The sequence below is a fragment of the Rhinolophus hipposideros genome, assembly GCF_964194185.1.
Source record: "Rhinolophus hipposideros genome assembly, chromosome: 22".
NCBI lineage: Eukaryota > Metazoa > Chordata > Mammalia > Chiroptera > Rhinolophidae > Rhinolophus > Rhinolophus hipposideros.
Genome location: NC_138068.1, coordinates 31986141 through 32010139, shown reverse-complemented (window position 1 = coordinate 32010139; position 23999 = coordinate 31986141).

The following is a 23999-nucleotide window of genomic DNA, read 5'->3' as shown; positions in this document are numbered from 1 at the left end:
ATCCAGCTCATGATGTGAATCATCCCTTTATCCAGCAAATCCATATTGTATAATTACCTGCCCATTAGTCACTTAGAAGCCATCTTATTTATGATATTGACTGTCATGGAATCACAGTGCTTATCTTTAATTACCCTTTTTTACTTAATAATGACCCAAAAGTGCAAGAGTAGTGGTAGTGATGTTAGCAGTTCATATATATTTCAAAGAGAAGCTGTAAAATGCTTCCTTTAAGTGAAAAGTTATGTATGTTTTGGAAAAAAATGTATTATATATATATATATATATATATATATATATATATATGTATATATATATATATATATATATATATATATATATATATGGTTCAATGCTATCTCCAGTTTTAGGCATCCATTAGGGGTATTGGAATGTATTCCCCATGGATAAGGAGAGAACTATTGCATATTGTGAAATGATTACCACAGATTAGCCAGCACATCCATCATCTCATGTGTTTGCCATTTTGTGTGTGTGTGTGTGTGTGTGTGTGTGATGAAAACATTTAAGAATTACTCTCTAAACAACTTTAAAGTATACAACACAATATTGTTAACTATAGTCACCATGTTGTACATTAGATCCCCAGAACTTATTCATCTTATAACTGAAATTTTTGTTCTTTTTGACCAACATCTCCCTATTTCCCCTACCCAAGAACCACTGGAAACCACCAACTTAATCTTTGTTTGTAAGAGTTCAACTTCTTTAGATTCCTGGTATAGTTAATAGCATACAGTATTTGTTTTCTCTGTCCGACTTACTTTACTTAGCATAATGCCCTCAAGGTTTATTCATGTTTTAACAATTGTCAGGATTTAGAAGAAAACCCTGAAAGTCAGATAATGGTGTCTACAATGAACAGCATACTTGATGAAAATTGTCAGCTGTCCTCTTAAAAACTGGAACAAAATAAGAGTGCAGTCATGAACTAAATGTCCTGGTCATTTCAATAACACAAGAAAAATAGATGAAATATATAAAAATTAAAAATGAAGAAAAAAATTAATATTTACAAGTAACATGATTTTGTATACAGAAATCTCACCATAGTCTTTGACACACTAATTTTAGTAAATGAATTTAATAAGGGCACTATATAAAAAACAAATATAAAAATCAATTTTACTTCTGGTATCAGCAATAAAAAATTGAAAATTTATATTTTAATAAAATAGCATTAAAAATATCATCTAAATCATCAAATACTTCCAATATATCTGAGGATAAGCATGAGTTACTTCTACATTGAAAAGTGTAAAATGTAATTGAGAAAAATGTGTACAGACCAAAATAGACCATGTTAATGGAAAGTCCTAATATTTAAAAATTATCAATTTTTTCCAATTAGATTTAAAATTCAGTCAAATTTTTAGCTAAATTTATCAGTTTTATATGCAAATTGATAAGCTGATTATAAAAATTACATAGAAATGCAAATGAACTAAAATACCCAAATGATTTTTAAACAACAACAAATTAGAGGACTTTACTATTAGATAGTAAGGCCAAATATAAAACTGTAGTAATTAATTAATTTTTTAGTGCAAGGTAAATCAATCAATCAAATAAATAAGTGAAAAAGATTAAAGAGACCATAAATTGCTTAATATATATATATATATATATAATATATAATATTATGTAATATTTTGTATTGTATTGTATTATATTATATTATATATAAATATATATGTTATATATATTATATGGTATATATTATACAAAAAATATATATATTATACATGTATATGTATATATATGTATGGTTACCTGATTTATGTCAAAAGTAATACTACAATGCAGTGGAGAAACAATGTTGCTTTTAATATAAGGTGTTATATCTTTTGTATAGTCATATGGGGGAAAAAATGTTTATCTGATCCCTACTTCACACCATACATAAAACAATTCCATAAAGATTGAAGATCTAAATGTAAAATGTGAAAGGTAAAGCATAAAACATTTAGAACAAAAATGAGATTACATTTTATGATATTGTAATAAATAAAGATTTCTTAAACAGGATTTAAATAAGCTATTCATAAAAAAATTGATAAATTGATTTGTATTCAAATCAAACCTATCTCTTAATCAAAGGACACCTATAAAAGAGTGAAAAGGCAAAGCAATGATTGAGATAAGTTGTTTTAAAACATATTTCCAACATGGGATTCATGTCCAAATTATACAAAGAACATCTCCAAATTAATAAGAAACTGGTGGACAAGCAATATACAAATAGGCAAAAGACTCAAACAGTCCCTTTACTGAAAAGATAGTCAAATGATTAGTAAACATGTGGACAAGTATAAACTTCATTAGTCATAAAGGACATTCAATTAAAACCAAAATTAGACAAAACTGCTAAATGTTGGTGAGGATGTTGATCAATAAGACCTTTCATGTATAGCATGTGAATATAAATTATAAATAAAAACTACTTTGTAAAATTGACAGTTTCTGACAATGATAAGCATATGTAATGGTGTAGCAATTCGACTACTACGTATGTACCCAAAAGAATTGTGTATGTGTACATTCAAAAATATATATGCACCGTGTTTATAGCTGCACTATTTGGAACAGTAAAAAATTGGAAACTACCACCCAACTCCCCGTCAATAGTAGGAAGGATATGTAAAAGGAAAGATATCTAAATTGTGGTATGTTCCCAAAATTGAATATTATAGCGTAATGTGACTTCATGAATTAAACTATATACATCAACATGGTAAAATCTCAAAAATATAATATTCAGAGAAGTAAGCCAGAAACAAAAGAATACACGTGGTATGGTTCCATTAATAAAAAGTATATAAACAGTAAAAAACAAACAAACAAAAACAAAATTATGGGGTTAAAGTCAAGAAAGTGGTTACTCTTGATTAGTTGTAGTGAGTAAATGGTAGCGTGGAGGTCTGCTGCTGTCAAACTGATTACATAGTGGTTTGGGAAAATTCATCAAGCTGTACACTTCTGATTTGTGTACTTTATGTTTGGTTTATTTATGGAAAAAGCAAATTTCTTTCATATATACACATATGACAGCAAAAAAAATAGAAAACATTTTAATATATGATGTGTATAATAGCACCAAAAAAATCAATTATAATAAATCAAATATGTACAGAATTCTTCCCAGCAAATTACAGCACATAGTTTAACAATTTGTTGAAACGTCACATGTTCATAAATTTAATTGGAAGAAGTAATATTGTAAAGACATCAGTTCTCCTCAAAAGATCTGTTTATTCAATGAATCTCAATCAAAATTCTGTGTGTATGTGTGTGTTGAGAGAGACTTGTCATGCTAATTCAAAAACTTATATGCAAATGTGTCAACAGTTACTTCCATAATATTGCCGCATATGAAGTTGTCCAAAAATTCAGAGCAAGCTCTTTATGTTTCAGCTCTATCATGTAAAGAACTTGGGGGTCTTTACCCCTATTCTTACAAGAAAGTGTTGAATAAACTGAAAATCAATGACTTTTCTTGAACCTATCAGTGAACTGAGATTTCAGGAAAAACCACCACCCTGAAATTTGGAGAGACGGGTGCATCTAGAATCATAGTTGAGATCTGTTAACCTGGAGTAGAATCTTCTAGAGCTATAAACTGGTAGAAACATTTTAACAATAATTTTGAAAAATTGCTTGGGGCCTAATGCAGAGTAGCATAGTGTGAGAATTGATGCAGGGCCAGTCTTGAGGACTCCACATTTTTATGGGCTTTACCTTCAGAAAAACCATCATTCTCTCACAGCAAAGATCCAAAAACAAAAAAAATTATCCCAGGGCTTTGCAAGGGACAGGAAGAGTAGTGCCCTTCTTCATAGCAAATGTGTACTCTCCATTAGAAAAATTTTAGCAGAGCTTTATCTCAGCTGGTAGAAGTGTGCAATCCAGACTCCATTAAAATTGTCTGTCTTATCTTGGGATTGGAGAGTGAACAAATTCAACAGGGCAAGTGCTTCCAGGAAATAGATTGGGAACACTAGTGTCAAGGAATGGAGTGAGGAGCAAGGGGGAGTAAAAAAAACAAAACAAAACAAAGCAAAACAAAACGAAACAAAAAAAAAACTTACAAGGCATGAACAAAAACAAGAAAAAAAAACACAGTTTGAAGAGACAAAGCATTCATGAGAAGCAGATTCTGATATAACAGAGGTCTTAGATTTATTAGACTTGGAATTTAAAATGTCTATAATTAATATGCTAAGTGTTCTAAGGGAGAGAGGGGACAATATGTGAGATGACATGAATAATGCAAGCAGGAAGATGGAAACTAAATAAAAAATCAAAGGAAATGCTAGAAATCAAAAACACTGTAACAAAAATGAAGAATGCCTTTGATGTACTCATGAGTAGACTCAACATGTCTGTGGATAGAATCAGTGAGCTTGAAGATAGTTCAACAGAAATTTCCAAAACTAAAATGCAAAGAAAAAAGAATGACAAAAGAAAGAAAGAAGGAAAGAAAGAAAGAAAGAAAGAAAGAAAGAAAGAAAGAAAGAAAGAAAGAAAGAAAGAAAGAAAGAAAGAAAGAAAGAAAGAAGAGAGAGAGAGACAGAGAGAGAGAGAGAAGCAAGAAAGCAAGAAAGCAGGCAAGCAGGCAAGCAGGCAAGCAAGAAAGAAAGAACAAATATGAAAGGAACAATTTTGGGACAAATATGAAAGGGACAAAAAGCTTTGGGACAATTTCAAGTGGTGTGACATTCATATAATTGGAATACCAGAAAGAAAAGAGAGAATGGAGCAGAAAAAATGTTTGAAATAATAATGGCCAGGAATGTTCCAAAATTAATAACAAATACCAAACTATACATAAACTCAGAGAATATCAAGTAGAATAAGTAACACACACACTAAAATTATAATATTTAAACTACAGGAAACCAAAGAGAAAGGCAAAATCTTGAAAGAAGTCATTTTATCTATAGAAGAAAAGAATAAGAATTATAGCAGACTTCTCAGTGGAGACCATGCAAGCAAGAAGAGAAAAGAGTAAATTATGTAGTGTTGAAAGGTAAAACAAACTCTGATTTAGAATTTTATACCTGTCATGTTATGCTTTAAAAAAAGTGAAAGACAAATAAAGACTTTCCCAAACAAACAAAAATAGAGGATTAATCACCAGCAAACCTTTCCTGAAATGAATGTTAAAAGAAGTTCTTTAGTCAGAAAAAAACCAATAGACCAGAAACTTTGCTCTATATAAAAAAAGGAAGAACATTGAGGAAGAAATAAATAACAAAAAAATAAAATATTTTAGTTCTTTAATTCTTAGTTGATATAAAAGATAACCGTTTAAAGCAACAACAGTAACAGTATATGGGTGATGATAGCTCATAGATAAACAACACAAATGACAGCAGTGTTACAAAGGATGAGAGAGCAGAATTGGAAACATACTGCTAGAGGGCACCTGCACTACATATGAAGTGTATGGTGTTATTTGAAGTTGAAGTTAGGTGGATAAAAATGCATATTGTAACACTAGGTCAACCACTAAACAAATTTTTTAAAGAAAGTATAATTTATATGCTAAGAGGAAAGAAAATGGAATCACAAAATGTTTAATCAAAATCAGGGGGCAGAAAAATAGGGGAAAATAAAAATAAGAATACGTGCAAAAAATAGAAAATAGTCATCAATATGGTAGATAGTATTTTAACTATGTTAAATGTGAATGGTCTAAAAACTCAATTAAAAGATCGAGATTGCTAAGTGAATTAAAAGCAGGACACAATTCTATGTGGTCCACAAGAAACCTACTTTAAATATAAAGACTCAGATAAGTTAAATGTAAAGGGATGGAAAAAGCTATACCAAGTTAAAACTAATAAAAAGAAATTTGGAGCAGCTATATTAATTTCAGACAAAGCAGATTTTAGAGCAAGGAAGATAACAAAGGATAAAGAAGAGCATTATATACTGATAAATGGGTCAATTCTCTAAAAAGACATGCTAATTCCAAATATATATGTGCACCTAAGACCACAGCAAAGTACATGAGGCAAAACTGGTAGAACTAAGCAGAAAAAGAAAAATCCTTTTATAGTAGTTGGAGACTTCAACATCCCCTTTTTAGTAATTGATAGATCATGGAAGCAGAAAATCTGTAAAAATATAATTGATCTGAGAAGTCCTATAATTAAGGACATACAGAAGAAGCCATGTTGAGATTGGTAGAAGGAGCAGAGACACGGAACAGGTTAGTCCCCATACCCACATATGGCAGTTAAAAATTGGGAGGGGTATGTCAGCTGCAGAGGTCCTCCCTGAGGAGTGAGGGATCCCAGACCCACACGAGGCTCCCCAGCCCAGGGTTCCAGTGAGAGGAAGAGAAGTCACCATAACTTCTGGCAGTGAAAATCAGCAGAGATTGTGACTGAGTGAGATGGAGGGTGGCTGGATTCCCAGGTGTTCCTCTTAAAGGAACACCTGAGCTTACTTGCTGACAGACTCACTGGCTCTGAGTTCCAATGCTGGGACAGCAGCTTGCAAGGTGCTAGGGACATATGGGAAGGAACTGAGTTGTCTGGCTTTGGGGCAAGAGATGAAGGTGCAGCTTTGTCCCATACAGGAGTGCTGACAGAAGCCATTGTTCTTTTGTTGAGCCCTCTCCTCCCTACAGCATGCAGATACAGGCGGCCACCATATCTAAGTCTTCACCAATCTGGCTAACATCATTTGACTAGCCCTGGTGATTCCCTGAGACTCCACCCCACCCAAACTTTAGGCACACACAAGCCATTTCCAGTGGCTTTTCCATACAAATGGTGTGTCTTAGCTCACGTTTTGGACTTTCCTAAAATCTCTCAAAGGTTCGCAAACAAGCAGCATCTGGCTCCAGAAAGCTCTGCACCTCTTGCTAAGTAACCCCAAGCCCAGCACTATCAGCATTCAGTCTTGGTTTGCATCTTAGCCTCTCTGAGGCACTTCTAAACTGAATGTGGATTGCTTTGTGGCTCATGCCAGGTGACCCTGGGCAAGGCTCAGTTAGTGGCTAAACTTGGTCAGTGCCAGCATGCCCAGTGGCCCACTTCAGACCTCACTGGAGCACCACTAAGCTACCTCCACAGATGACACACCCAAAGGGTAGACGGGGAAGGCACCAAAGACCTGCTAAAGTGAATCCTGCTCTGTAGGTTCAGCAATCCTGCACAACAGCTGCTTCATTATAGTCATGGCCAGTCCTCCTACCAATCAGCTTAACGGCCAGTCCCTCCCATTGATGTGTAAACAGCAACCAAAACTCAACTATAACAGGAGGAGACATACAACCCACACAAGGGACACACCTGGAGCACTTGGCTCAGGTGACAAGGGAGACTGCACCACTGGGCTCCACTGGATATCTACAACATGAAGCCATTCTACTAAGACCAGGAGCCACAGAAGCTCTACCTAATACATAGAAACAAACACAGGGAGGCAGCCAAAATGGAGAGACAATGATACATGTATATTCCTCCCAGAGAGTATAATGACACAAGAAAAGCACTTTACCTCTGGGTCTTCCTCCCCAAAACCCATACCCTCAGTCTAATCATGAGAGAAAAACACCACACAGCTTCTAAGTAGGTGAGACACTCTACGTCAGCAATATTTCTGAGCATTGAATGCCTCAGGAATATACCTCAAAATTGTGAAGGTCATCCAAAGCAAGGACAATTTGAGAAATTATCACAGCCAAAAGGTGCTTTAGGAGACTTGAAGACTGCATGCAATGTGATATCCTAAGTAGAATCCTTGAACAGAAGAAAGACATTAGGTAAAATCTAAGAAATATGAATGAAATATGGACTTTAGTTAAAAACACTGTATTAGTATTGTTTCATTAGTTGTGACAAATATACCATGCTAATATAAGATGTTAATATTAAGAGAAATTGGATGGGAAGTATATAGGAAGTATCTGTATTAGTTTGGAACATTTTTCTAAATCTAAAACTGTTCTAAAATAAAAACTTTATTTAAAAGACGGTAAAGTGGTAAAGTTGGATTTAGGAGAGAAAAAAAAAATACAAAAACTGGAGTAGAAAACAAGCATTAATTATAGATCACATCTCTTGGTCCAGGTAGGAGACTCTTCTAGTTTTGTCTGGTCTCATGTATCTATCATACTAACATAAAATGTTAATAATAGAGAAAATTTATATATGGGAACTACATAACTGTTTCTAGCTTCACAATTTTTCTGTAAATGTAAAACTATTTCAAAATAAAAGTTTATCAAAAATGAATAAAATTAGAAATAAACATGTTTTTAAAAATAGCAAAAATTTACTCACACTGCTAGGTCCATAGGTTGGCTGGGGTGATTTTGCTTTAGGCTCAGGTTGGTGAGTCAGCTGTGGTAGCTTTGATCCACCTGCTTTCATATATCTGGAACCCTGGATGAAAGGCAGCCTCTACGCATACAGTCTTCTCATGGTGATATTAGGATTACAACAGAAAAAAGCCAACTGAGCAAGCGTGTCTGTAGCCTTTGCTCGTCTCCTATCTGCCAATACCCCATCAATAAAATCAAGTCATATAGTCAACTGCAAAGTCAACAAAAATATACCCTGCCAGCCATGAGGCCGGGCAAGATTATGAATGCCTAATCCTACTATAAGGGACAGAAAAAGAGGGACAAGTAGTTCAGTTAACTGCAAAATACAAAATACCAGAAATACTCATGGCAATCTTCAACAAGGAGAACCACGCTGAAGGATTTACACCATTAGATATCAAAACATAATATAAAACCATATATATTAGAACCATGTCCTGTTTGCATGAGGAAAAATAAATATTCCTCTTGAATAGAATAAAGAGTCCAGAAACAGATTTACTCTATTACAGCAAAAGAGACAGCAAAGGGCCTTAGTAGAAAGACATATCATGTAACATTCACACACTACAGGTGGATTGTAAATCTAAATATAAAGGACAAATTAATAAAGCTTCCAGAAGATACCATATGCAAACATTGTTATAATTTTTTGGTATGCAAAAGATTTATGTAATAGGACTCTAGAAGCACAAAAAAACATAAATGTTGAGTATGGTGAGAATGTCATATTGTGAAGCCACATTTTCATTTACTATTTGTATAGCTAAAATTAAATATGATTACAGAATTTTAAATTGAGAATTTAAATTGTATGGATTTTATTCACTGCAATTTTCTGTTTAGTTTATAATATTTAAAATTTGAATCTTATTATTTGAGGTAAAAATTTAAATGCATGCTAGATGGCCATGAGTATAGAATGTTAACATTGGCATAATTTTTAGTCAGCTTCAAGAAGAGTTTAGTTAAATCTTGGAAAATAAACTAATAATGAAAAATTAGGAGAAATGTTAGAACTGTGATGTATGTTTACTGAATGATGGATAAGTTTTAGCTGTTGAAGAAATAGCCTTTGGTGCTACCATATAACAGAGAATTCTCAGTTAGAAGGCCTACTGCTTTGAATCTATTGTGACATTTCCTATGTTCTGAGAAATGCTGATGTCAACAAATTTCTGTAATTTCTTCATTTCTTTAGATAATGCCAATTTCTTATTTCTTAAAAAACAGCTCCCTATCTAACTTGAGAAACCACAATGGAATGTTTTATGAGTGTAATGAGGTCTCCATGGAAAAAAAACTGGCTGCTAATACATCTTTGTTCAGAAGGAACCAGACTGCCAAATTTCTGAGACGAGAGAATTACAGTATTTGATTTCTAGATTAGCAAGGAATGAAATCGTTCTTTTATTTTGCTCCCTATTTGAACAACTCCAGCTGAGGAAATTAAGTTTTGCTGTTACTATTGTTGATTTTGTATTCATTCCCCAACTCACAAGAACATGAATTTTAAAAAGCAGCGGATATTTGTCTAATCCTATTTCTCATCACTGTTGGCAGCACTTTCATCAAACCCACCAAACATCTGACCTGTCTCATAACAGTTTCCCAAGTTAGAAAAATCTGCTAAGTGGTAGGCCAATACCCACTATCATAGCTATGAAGAAGTGGAGACACCATGACTAGCTAATGAGTCAAAGTCCTTTTCTCACCTGATTTTCATCTGAAAACAGATTTTTGTCTCCTTACAACAGTTCTGACAAAACACCTCTAGTGTGCTTCTGTGATTAAGAATTTCTGTCATAGCACAAGTTGTCGGTGTAGGTTAGTCATAATGAAATCATAATATTTACTGTGTGTTCACATGAGTATTTATTCAACTGAGGAAGGCTAATAGGAGAGCAAGATTATACCTAGTTACGCAGACTTTACATTTTAGTGGGTAGACTTAAAAAATAAAGTTAGTTAACTTTAAAGTCATTTACATGTTAAATGCGTAAATGAAAGTACACATTTTTATTATTTTGTAACTATTTCCATAAATAAAGTCTGGGGAAGTGATTGCCAGTCCCCACCTATATACAATTTTCTCTTTCCTGGACACAGGAAATATTGTACTAGTAGGCCCCTGCATTTGGTTCTAGCCAGTGAAATATGAATAATAGGGATGATGACACTTCTGGGTGAAGGCAGTGTATTAGTTATTTACTGCTGCATAACAAATTATCACAAACTTAGTGGCTAAAAACAATACACATTTACCATTTCACAGTTTTTTAGGGTCAGGAGTGCAGGCACAGCTTAACTGGGGCTTCTGATTCAAAGTCTTACAGTTGCAATGAAGGTATCAGCTCAACTGAGAGAAGACTGGCTTCCAAGTTCACGTCATTGTTGGCAGCAAACAGTTCTTTGCAGGCTGCCAGACTGAGTCTTAGTTTCTTGCTGACTGTTGAGCAGCTTCTTGGTGCAGAGCTCCCTCCACACGAGAGTTTATGACATGGCAGCTTGCTTTTTCAGATCCAGCAGGGGAAAGACTCTTACCAAGCTGAGGTCAATGTCTTACATAATGAAGTGAAATGTATGAATTGATGTACATCCCTTTACCTTTGCCATATTCCATTAGTTAGAAGCAAGTCAGAATTCTCCCACACTCAAAGGGAGAGAATGACAAAAGGGTGTGAAAGAGGGGGCAGGGATCATGGGACCACCCTAGACACAGGCAATAAAGTTTCCTAAGTGATGCTCCAGCTCTCTCTACTCTTTCCTTGGCAACACTGGGAAATGGCTGATGAAATGGCAGAAAGAAATATAGAAGCATGCTGGATCCCCAAATACCACCTGGAATGGGATTATCATGAAGAGTCACCTCATCTACAGTGGGTTTTGACTAAGCGAGAAATTTGAGTTTTATAGTCTGATTTTACAAAGAGAGAGAGAAGAAAACCTTTTCCTGATCAATGAAAGGAAAGGAAAAGAAGGAAGACATGAGCAATTAAAATGAATTGCTTAAAGAGAAAAGAGAGATGAAAAGTATGAAGATGGACAAATACTAAGTCAAAATATGTCTCTATGTATAAATGTTTTCAGATTTTTGGGGTAGATACCCAAGAGAGGGATTGCTGGTCATATGGTAATTCTATTCTTAATTTTTTGAGGAACCTCCATACCACCTTCCATAGTGGCTGCACCAGTCTGCATTCCCACCAACAACGTATGAAGGTTCCTTTTTCTCCACAGACTCTCCAACACTTGTTACTATTTGTCTTGTTCATGATAGCCATTCTGACTGGGGTGAGTGATATCTCATTGCGGTTTTCATTTGCATTTCTCTGCTCAACATCACTAATCATCAGAAAAAATTGCAATGGCTAAGTTAAAAGTAATTTGAATTAAAAACAAAATTCTCATTGTGTTATCTCTGATTGACTAAAAGAGCAGGGAAATGAGAGAATTATCCAGTCAACAAGTAAATCCAAATTAACTAAAGAGCCAAAAGTAACAGTTTATTTTATGTACTTCCTAAAAGTATTGACAACTCTTTTCAAACTGCTTTTCATGCATTTCAAGGTTAACTCTAAAATTGCTCAACCTGTTAAGTGAGTTGAAAAAGACTAGAAACAATATAAAAGTACATGTATTTTTTAAATAAATTGAAATTCTAGAAATGAAAAGTAAAATAAATAAAATAACACAATGCAACATATAGATAATGCATTTCACTAAAGATTGTCACTCCAATAAATTTAATAAAAATAAATTAAAAGTAAATAAATATTTTTTTAATTTAAAAAACTAATTAAAAAATTCAGTTTAATAGCAGATAGGACATAACAGAATAAAAAGTTAGTAAACTAGAAGCTAGGTTAGGAAAAAAAAAATCCAGAAATGAAGTGGGGTGGGAGTATGATAAATAAAGAAAAGAGATTCAGAGATAAAGAGGATACATTGAGAATGCCTAAGATGTATTTAATTGGAGTCCTAGAAGGAAAGGGGTTAGAGAACATGACAGAGAAATAGTTTTAACAGATAATAGTTGAGAATTTCCTACCAGCTGAAAAACACTAAGGAAACTCAATATATATTTCAGAAAAGAAAATGATCCTAGAGGGAAGGAATGAAAAGCACATAAGGTGGTAAATATGTGGATAAATCGAAATGAATATTGGCTCCTGAACAATAATGGGATTTAATATATATGTAATTAAAATTCACAATAACTGTTGCATGTAATTGGTAAGAATATATATAAAATGTTCTAATTTCTTTGTATTTTCTGAATGAGGGTTAATGTGTTGATAAAAATTAAATTTGGTAAGTTAAAGATACCTGTTTTAATTTTTAGGATAACCACTGTAAGATTTTAAAAATAAAACTGTTTCTTTTCTATCACTGTGTAACAACATTACCACAAACTTTGTTGCTCAAAATAAGATACATTGTTTTATATCATAGTTAAAGTGTGTCAGGAGTTCAGGAATAATGTAGCTTAGTTCTCTGCTTCAAAAGGGATGGACAGTTGGATTTTAAAAAATAATTAGCCAATGATATGCTATTTACAAGATAAATTTCTAAGATATGAGGACACAAACATAAAACAGGATGGAAAAGGTATACCATGCAATCATTTTCAGAAAATTAGTTGGTGTAGTTCTATAATATCAGGAAAATATGGACTTGAGACAAAAAGCCATTTTAGAAATCAAGAGTCCCATTTAATAATAAAAATATTTGATCCACTAAGAAGGTAAAACAATGCTAAAGTTTCAAAATGTATACAGCAAAATTTGACAAAAACACAGAAGAAAATTCAGTCATATTTAGAGAATAAAACACTCTTCTCTCAGAGCTTCATAGAAGAGTTGGCAAAGAAATCAATGATAAAATGGGAGATTGGCACAAAAGAATTAATAGATAAGATGTTAACTTCATAAATACAGAACATTGTAGTCAACAACTGCAGAGTACCTCTTATTGTCTAACATAAATGGAACATTTACCCAAATTGACCATATCCTAATGAATCAAACTGACCGCAACAAATTTCAAAAGATATAAATTGAAGAATGTTCTCTAATAAGAGTAGAATTATGCAAGAAATCAATAACAGAACATAAATAGAAAATAATTCAGAAAATAACTCACCATGTATGTGGATAAGAAGAAATAACTGCATCTTTATTTTCACTAATTTCTAACTAAAACTAACTTTTTTTCCATTAGCTTTGAATACATAACAAAAAACAGTAAAATTCACAGTCTCCATGAGGGTCACATATAGAAATCATAGATATTTTCTTGTCATATTACTGATGTTACAAATCTCTCCAAATATTCTTCACACTCATCACTACTTTGAAATTATGAAAGAATTTGATCTGGTTCTCGATCCTGTCCTTTAAGTTATTAATAAAGAAGCATATACATGACTCTCAAATTTGTTATTTTTAATGTATTTAGGTAACTGTGTTTCAGTGTAGTCAGTTTTCTTTATAATCTTATCTGTATTACTTTACACATTGAAAACATTATTCTGGAAGACAGTTCATCAACAGAGTCCATGGCATATAAAAGATTAAAGACCTCTTTATGTGATAAGTTATTTATGCTATTTCTTGAGGAGTCTGCTTTTTCCTGCTGCCTACCTCTTACTCTAGTTTTATAACACAATGGAGGATGTCTCTCCTCTTAAGAACAACAGTGTGTGTGTGTGTGTGTGTGTGTGTGTGTGTGTGTGTGTGTGTGTGTGTGTGAGAGAGAGAGAGAGAGAGAGAGAGAGAGAGAGAGAGAGAGAGAGAGAGAGAGAGACAGAGAGACAGAGAGACAGAGACAGAGACAGAGAGAGAGAGACTCCCTTCAGGGTACTCTGATTCATCAGAAGGTTCATAACTAAGTATTAGGATTTTCAAAAGGGGGCATATGGGGATACGAAGGGTGGCACCTAAGGTGAAAGGATCCTGTGAGTGTGTGTGTGTGTGTGTTTGTGTGTGTGTGTGTGTGTGTGTGTGTGTGATTCTGAGATAAACACTGTGATTTCTCCTCCGGAATATCTCACATCATTGACAAAACTACCACAGCATTACAATATGGTGTGTGTCTGCACTTCCTCAAGAAACTGGCAAGATGCTGATTCTGCAGCAGGCCACTTTGGTCAGGGAGATCAAGTAGCATAGACTGTTATGGGAACAGAGGAAAGAGCCCTCCTTGGACATGTTGTTTAATTTGAGTTTTGTGTTTAATCGACCTCTACTTCCAAAAGTCAGGAGTGTCCCAAACAACAAGCTTCAGGTCTAAAATACAGAGAAGAAAGCTACCTACTCAATAGTAGAACGGATAAATTCACTATGGTGTATTCATTCACATGATAAAATATTATATACAATGAAAATGGACAAACTGCAACTCTACCTAGAAGTATGGATAACTCTCATAACACACTGTTTAGTGAAAGAAACCAGACACAAAAGAGCACACTGTATGACTGCATATATTAAAGTCCTAAAATAGACAATACTAGCCATTGGTGATAACATTCAAATAAGAGTTTACCTTGGGAGGCAGCCCAAGGATTCTAGGAATAGGTAATATCTGGCAACTGGGTACACAGGGGTGTTCAGAATGTGAAAATTCATTGTTTTATGCTATAGCATATACTATTTTCATTATTTAGCCTTCAGTTTTAAGTTAAAAAAAAAAAAAACTACAGAGGGAAAATTATTTCCTCAATGATGAAGTTAATGCATCAAACTCCTGCCTCAGTTTCTTTATTTTTAATGCTCTGGATAACAGGGAAGATCAAAGCAACTTGGAGGAATAAAATAAATGCAGGGAGAAGAGTTTCTTTGAAAGAAAAAGGCAGTATTATCATCTTCAGGGAAAATAGCCAACACATACAATTTAATTAAACAGATATTTATTGGACACTTAATAAGTGTCAGGCATTATTCTAGGTACTTATGATAGACTGGGGAACAAATCAGACAAAGATCCTGCCCACATAGAGCTTAAACTGTAATGGGGAAGGGGTCGAGGTGAGCAGACTCTAAAAAGGAAGCATAATAAGTATGTGAATTATGTTGTAGTTAGGGGATAATCACTGCTTTGGAAAAAAGTGATCAAGTGTTGAAGGAGAACTGGTTATAAGTTCTAAAAGGCAGTGAAAATGTATCATTGACTAAGACAATCTTTGCACCAAAACAACCTTGGACCAAAGACTTGAGGACAATACTAAATGATCTGTATTCCTCCTGTCATTTGGTTATCATGAAAACAAAAATATTTTCTGACAGTTGGGGATGCTTATTGTCCCTCATTTAGCCCCAGAATGATCAATGCACACGTTTGAGTCAGCCTTACACCATCAGCCAAGCATGTGTAAGCCAAATCCCTGGAGTCCTGAGTAACAACAATAAAATTGGCTAAGACGCATTTCCTTGTAATTTTATTTGCTTTGTTATAGTCTCCTATGCTTACTTTTATTATTAACTGAGTTCTCTAAAGTATTTTTTAAATATGCAAAGCAGAAAAAGAAAATTTGACTGTGAATATTCTTTTGAGTATTTTTTGTGACTTATTATTGATAGGTGGCTTGATCATACATACTTTATTTTTTAGAGCAGTTTTAGGTTCACAGAAAAACTAACCAGAAAGCATATATTAGCCGGACAAAAAAGAAAAACAGAAAGAAGTGTAGAGAGTTTCCTTTTCCCTCACTATCCACATCCCACATCAGAGTGGCACATTTGTTACAATCAATACACCTATAGTGACACGTTATTGTCACATGAAGTCCATAGGTTACATCAGGGTTTGCTCTTGGTGTTGTATATGAGTTTTCAATTAATTTGGGTAAATACCAAGGTGAGAAGTTGCTGGATTGGATGGTACTAGTATGCATGCTTTTGTAAGAAACTATCAAACGACCTTCAAAGTGACTTTAATGTTTTGCCTTCCCACCAGTGATGAATAAAATTTCCTGTGGTTCCACATTCTCATCAGCATTTGGTGTTGTCAGTGTTCCAGATTTAAGCCATTCTACTAGGTGTGGAGTAGTCTCTCATTGTTTTAATTTGTGTTTCCCTGATGACAATCAGGGTTTAATTTGTGTTTCCCTGATGATGGAGCATCTTTTGCTATGCTTATTTATTGTATACCTTCTTTGTTGAGGTATTTGTTTAGGTTTTTTGCCCATTTAAAGAATAAGGTTGTTAGTTTTCATATGTTGAGTTTTAAGAGTTCTTTATATGTTTTGGATAACAATCCTTTATCACATGTGTTTTTTGCAAATATTTTCTCCCTGTCTGTGACTTGTCTTCTCATTCTCTTGACATTGTCTTTTGCAGCCAAGAAGTTTTTAATTTTAATAAAATCTAGCTTATCAATTATTTCTTTCATGGATTGTGCCTTTGGTGTATCTAAAAAATCATCATCTTACCCAGGATCATCTAAGTTTCCTCCTATGTTATCTTCTAGGAGTTGTATAGATTTTTGCTTTACATTTAGGTCTGTGATCCATTTTGAGTTAATTTTTGTATCTAGATTTTTTTTGCATGTACATATCCAATTGTTCCAGAACTATTTGCTGAAAAAACTGTATTTTTTCCATTATGTTTCCTTTGCTTCTTTGTCAAGGTTCAGTTGACTATGTTGACCTATATCTAGGCTCTCTCTTTGGTTTTATTATTCTTTCACCAATACAGCAGTCTCTTAAGTACTGTAGCTTCATAGTAAGTTTTGAGCTCAGGTAGTTTAAGTCCTCTGACTTTATTATTCTCCTTGAATATTATGTTGGTTATATTCTGGATCTTTTGCCTCGCTATATAAACTTTAGAATCAGTTTGTCAATATCCACAAAATAACTTACAAGGCTGTTAATTGGGACTGTGTTGAATCTATAGAAAAAGTTTGGAAAAACTGACATCTTGACAGTATTGAGTCTTCCTATTCATGAACATGGAATATCTGTTTTTTAGTTATTATTATTTTTTATTTCATTCATCAGAATTTGGTACTTTTCCTTTAAAGATCTTATACATATTTTGTTAGGCTTTTACCTAAGTATCTCTTTCTTTTAGATAATAATGTAAATGGCATTGTGTTTTTAATTTCAAATTATCTTGTTCATTACTAACATATAGGAAAGTGATTGAGTTTTGTATATTAACATTGTATCCTGCAAACTTACTATCTCACTAATTAGTTCCAGGAATTTTTTTATTGATTCTGTTCAATTTTCTACATAAATAGTCTTGTCATCTGTGAACAAAGATAATTTTATTTCTTCCTTCTCAAACTGTATGCTCACTTGCTTTTATGTAATCATTCCAATAGTAAATAACAAAAAGGGATAGTTAATTCATTGTTTAGACTTTCTAAGTTTTCAGAGATTATCTCAAACTTAATATATTAATCAGCTTCTTATAAAAGTTATCTTATAAATTGAATTTACCACCAATCTTACAACTCATTGCTTTGAATTTGATCCAACTTTTCTTTGCTTAGCAAGGAAAATGTGTATCTTGTAAGAAGACATTAAATTGAAAGTTTCATCTAATACAGAAATATGCAATACATAATCAGAATCCAATGGAAGTGCTGGAGTATGGTCCACACACAAAAAAAACACCAAACACATACACACACACACACACACACAAAACAAACAAACAAACAAACAAAAGAAACACCTTAAAAGAAATAATTGAGAACCATTTCAACAACTTTTGAATGTGTCACAAAAGTAAAGAGTAAACAGTCTAGTAATTGGGGATTAGTGAGAAGGATTCTTTGGTGAGAGGTAGTGTTGTGCTATAAGGCTCAGATCCTATTTGGGAAGAGCAGGGATACATCTTTCCTGTCCTCAAATCTACTAAGAATGGCTTCAACAAGACCACCTGAAGAACTTGGTAAGTGTTCTTCACTTACCAAGTTGGTCCTTATGGTAAGGGAAGCACAGTAACTGGAATCTGACCTTCACCTGAGTATTCTAAGGCCAAGAGTCTGTGGATATCAGCTCAAATAGGCAGAGCAAAAAGGAGTAAGAGCTGAAGACCAAGTTTTGGAAATAATCATACTCCCAATGAAGGTGGGACAAATGATGAATATGTCTCCTATGACCCATATGTGGGTCAAATGGAAGGATATGCACCTAAAGCTACCTTGATTCTTGCCAAAGGTGACACTTTGTTGGGAAATCCAATAAGGTCAGTTTGAATGACTACCCAGAAAACTAGTGACCAAGGGCAGAGTGGCAGTTAGAAGAATACAATGAATTACCCACATCACAGAATGTGGGTTGGTGAAGCCAAGTAGGAGAACCTGTGAAAACATATGGAAGAGTCCATCAGAGCATATTTTAAATCTCTACCAGACCCAGAGAATGTAATTTCATGATAGTTATCAGTCAAGTAACAATTGTCTGTTCCCATTGACTTCTTTCCTGCCCCTCCTTGCTTAGCCCAGTAGATGTCAGTGACACAGCTAGTGAATGGGAGAGGGAAAAGGGAAAAAGAATAAGACAATCATAGCTTCTTTCCAAAAACAGGTGGCCAGCCTGTAGCCAGCCCCAGCTAGGGAGGAAATATGTATTATTGTTAATTCTAGTGTTAAGTTTTGGTCATTTTCTAGAGGTAGACATTTTTAAGTACTCAATTGTGACTAAGTACCTTAAAATGACATATGACTTTCTATTAGTTTACGGTAACTATAAAACCGTGATGACGCTTGGATTTTCACCTGAAGGCAGAGGAAGTATCCACCACTCCCCACAACCAAGTATGTTTAAAGAGACAGTAGGAAAGAAAAATAAAACTCCTTTTATGATCACATCCTATGAGCCATGCATATTTAATGTATTGACCCATGAGTAAGGCTTTCTAGGCCTACACATGAAGACAAGAGCAAAAATGAAAGTCTATAGTGAGTTGTTTCTAACTATAGTGCATGTTTGAGTATATGAGGCCGATAATCCAACTTATAGTGGTTTACCATTAGTAATTGTGCATAAGAATCAATAGCAGAAGATTTCCAGGCCCCACTTAGGGGATTCTGATTTATAAGGTTTGAAGTAGACTATTCTTAATTATCACCACAAATCAGTCATTATGATGTAGGTGATCTGGAACCTCTCTTTGGAAAACATGTTGTAAGGCAATGCTTCTCAGATTTTAATAGGCATGTGAATCACGTGGGGATTGTGTTAAAATATATTCTGATTCATGAATCTAGAATGTGTGAGAATCTGCATTTCTTATAAACTTCTTGGTGATGCTTTAACTGCTAATCTAAGTACCACACTTCCAGTAACAATGGTTAGGACATTGTTTCTCAAACCTGCCTTGTCTTAAGAAACACAGGTAGTGTCTGTTAAGTTCAAAACACATATTTCAGGTCTCCACCCTGACCTTATTGACTCACAATCTTCAGGTGAAGGATCTAGGAAGAAAGGAGGAGTGTCCTCAGATCTTAGCTAGAGTCTGGAGCAATCCCAAAGCCCTTGAGCTATGTCTAGTGGGAGACATTAGAGACAACATAAGACATTGTGAATAATGGAATTGTTCTTCTGTTTTTCCTGATCAATGGGACCTAACAGAGAGAAAAGAAAAAAATATAAGCCATTAGTTCTACTCCATGATCCATAGTCCTGGACTATGGAAGACAATTCTGAGTGTCTTCTTGAATGGCTTGATACCCAAGATTGGCCTCATGTAAAGGCTCTCATCCTACACCAAGTTCTCAATTTTGACTGCAAACCAAATCCATCTGGGGCATGAAAAAAATATCAATACCTAGTTCCTACCCTCTAGAAATTCCGATTTAACTGGCCTGGATATTAGGCCAGCAATTGACTATGTACTAGATGTGGGGACAGAGCCCCAGAGAGCAGTTTCCAGGCTCTCGGCCTCACGTGGAAAGGTGCTGGCTCAGGTAGTAGATGGCCATCAGCTGTGGCTAGTTGACTATCAGCTGTAATCAGTGAGCCATTGGCCACTAATATAACTGCTGTGGCTACACTAGCAGAGAAATGAGGGCTAGCAAGATGATGGTGGCTGAGCTAGCAAGCAGCGGAGTGTGGATTGCTGATTGCAAAGAGGCGGATTGCTGCTAGCAAATAGGGAGTCGGTCGGTTGGCAGAAAAGCGGACAGCAGGTCGCATGTCGTGTGAATCCAGCTTCCAGTGAGACTATAGTGGTATGACTGCCCTACCTATGGCTCTGTGGGTGTTCCTTTTTGGCCTCACCATGTCCTGTGTTCTTATGTGGGGAGTGGGACCAGAGACCCACCCTGACACCCCTCACAACAAATGGCACAGCGTGCAGGGTATGGTGACAGTCAAAACTCTCTGAAGGGCAGTGAAGCAATTTGTGCGTATGAACACTCAGTCTCCGGAAGACCAGAAGGAGCAGCTGCCTGAGAGCTAGACCCCCGTGGAGGGGTGGGAAGACGTGGCCGGTTCCCCAACCAGCATAGGCCGGAGAAAGCGAAGGTCGTTGCGGTCCTGCGGGCTGGGAAGTGCTTGCTGAGGCAGCCTGGATGCAGAACTTGTAGTCCCAGGAGGAAATGCTTGTTGAGTCCTCCGTGGGAGCTGAGGGTGAGGTCAAGGTCGTCCCTCAGCCCCAGGACAGCCTTGGTGGATGACTATGGACTATGGGGAATGGGCTCCATCCCTAATTTAATGGACTGCTTGACTGTTTTCTTGGGAACAGACCACCATGTAGTGGAACTGGCAGATGCTTGCTTTTGTGTCTTGACCAGCCACCATGGAGAATATGTGAGGAAGTCTGGCTGTGCCCAGAGAAAGTGGCAGTGCCCTGAGAAACCCTGGCTGTGTCTGGGGAGACTGGTGGTACCCTAAGAAGCCCAGAAAGTCTGGCTGTGTCCACAAGGACTGGTGGTGCCCTGAGAAACCCTGGCTGTGTCCAGGATGTTGCGTTCATCTCTAGGCTCCTCGCACAGGGCCCCTCATAGAAGACCCTGAGTGGTCTACACTTGTCGCGTAGATTGTGAGGCGAGACCCTGTAGGGAAGCAGTGTGTGGACAGAGCCCCAGAGAGCAGTTTCCAGGCTCTCGGCCTCACGTGGAGAGGTGCTGGCTCGGGTAGTAGATGGCCATCAGTTGTGGCTAGTTGGCCGTCAGCTGTAACCAGTGAGCCATTGGCCACTAATATAACTGCCGTGGCTACGCTAGCAGAAAAATTGGGGCTAGCAAGAAGATGGTGGCTGAGCTAGCAAGCGGCTGAGTGGGGATTACAGATTGCAGAGAAACAGATTGCTAGCAAGTGGGATTGTTTGGCAAAAACAAGTGGATGGCAGATTGCAGATAATGTGGCTCCTGCTTCCTGTGTCTCCAACCCAGCCGCCAGTGAGAATATAGTGGTATGACTCCCCTACCTATGGCTCTGTGGGTGTTCCTTTTTGGTGTCACCATGTCCTGCGTTCTTATGTGGGGAGCGGGACCAGAGACCCCGCAAGCTGCCCCACATGATGCTTGCTCCAGTTTTATAATCCAGAATATTAGATTTACCCTTGAAATGACTATATCTTCTCCTTCATCTCCCCATCCAATCCTTCACTAAATCTATTCAATTTTACTTCCAGACATCCCCAGAATGTACCAATTTTCTTCATATTCTCTACAATTACTACCACTTGAGTGTAATGCGTGTTTCCCTGAAAATAAAAACTAGCTGGACCATCAGCTCTAATGCATCTTTTGGAGCAAAAGTTAATATAAGACCCGGTCTTATGCTATATTATATTATATTATATTATATTATATTATATTATATTATACCTAGTCTTATATTAAAATTTTATATTATATTATATTATATTATATTAAAATTTTATATTTATTATATTATACCTGGTCTATATTATATTAAAATAAGACTGGGTCTTATATTAATTTTTGCTGCACAAGACTCATTAGAGCTTATGCTCCAGCTCGGTCTTATTTTGGGGAAACACTGTGTGTGATCATCTTTCTTTTGTTCTACCCTTCTACTGGATTACTGGCATCAATTACTCACAAGTTCCTCAAGTAGAATTGTATAGTGGGGACTAGAGGAAGGATAATAAAAAACAATTAAGCATAATAAAGACAGTTCAGTATCTATATGTAGAAGAAAATTGAAATATGCCACACCTATTTATTTATGTATTATCTATGATGCTTTCTGCTACAACAGCAAAGTTGAGTAATTGTGACAGAGATCATATAGCCCACTTAGGGACAGAGCCAGGAGTATAATTTCCAGGCTCTCGCCCTCACATAGAAAGGTGCTAACTCAGGTAGTAAATGGCCATCAACTGTGATTGGATGGCCATCAGCTGTGGCTAGTTGGCCGTCAGCTGTAACCAGTGAGCCATTGGCCATTAATATAACTGCTGTGGCTACGCTAGCAGAAAAATGGGGCTACCAAGAAGGTGGTGGCTGAGCCTGCAAAAACAGATTGCAATTAGCACAGCAGATTGGCACAAGTGAGGTTGGTTGGCAGAGAAAAGTGGACGGCAGGTTGTGGATCGTGTGGCTCCTGCTTCGTGTGTGTCCAATCCAGCCGCCAGCGAGACTATAGTGATCTGACTCCCCTATCTATGGTTCCATGGGTGTTCCTTTTTGGCCTCACCATGTCCTGCGTTCTTATGTGGGGAGCGGAACCAGAGACCCTGCATGACACCCACAAAGCTGAAAATATTTACAGTTGGGCCTTTTACAGAAAAAAAAATTCTGGAATCTGTGCTGGATTACCTTAAAGCGTTGCTCTGCATTGTTAATGAGAATATGAATCATCCAGGCATCCAATTAACTCGCAGACTCCAATTCAGAAATTCTGGAATGAATTTGAGATTCTGAATTTTCCCAGATGTTGTTGATGTTGTTGATTTATGGTCCCCCATTTTGAGTAGTAAGGAGATGAAGGGCATTTCTACTTTCTAAACAAAGAAAAGAATGTGGCTGACAAACGCTCCCTCACCCAGGTGAGCAAGATCAGTATCAACAGTGAATAAATCATGTTGATAGCATGCACCCTTGATATCATGTAATGAGAATGGCACTTTACCTCTGTGGTCTTCCTCCCCAAATCATAACCCTGGTCTTATCATGAAAAAAAAACAAACAAACAGCAACAAAACAACAAAAACAACAAAAAAACCACAACTTCCAATGAGAGATATTCTACAGAATACTTGAGTAGTAGTTCTTAAACTGTCAATGTCACAAGGAAAGTCCAAGAAATTGTCACAGCCAAAGGAAACATGATGACTAACTATGGTATCCTGGATGGGCATCCTGAAACAGGAAAAGGACACTGTGAAAACTAAGAAAATCTGAATAAACATAGACCTTAATTACCAATACAATATCAATATCAATTCTTTAGTTGTGACAAATGTGTCACGCCATGGTAAGATATTAATAATAGGGAAAACTGGGTATGAGGCTTATGGTAATTCTACACTATCTTTCAACATTTTAATAAATCAAGAACTGTTCTTTAAAAATAGTGTATTTATAAAAAACAAACAAACAAACAAATGCAACAAGTTTTACCAAGCACTAAAGGACAAGTCTTACCACAAATTTCATAAATTGGTAATTCCAATCTCATAAAAACTCTTTCAGAATACAGAGA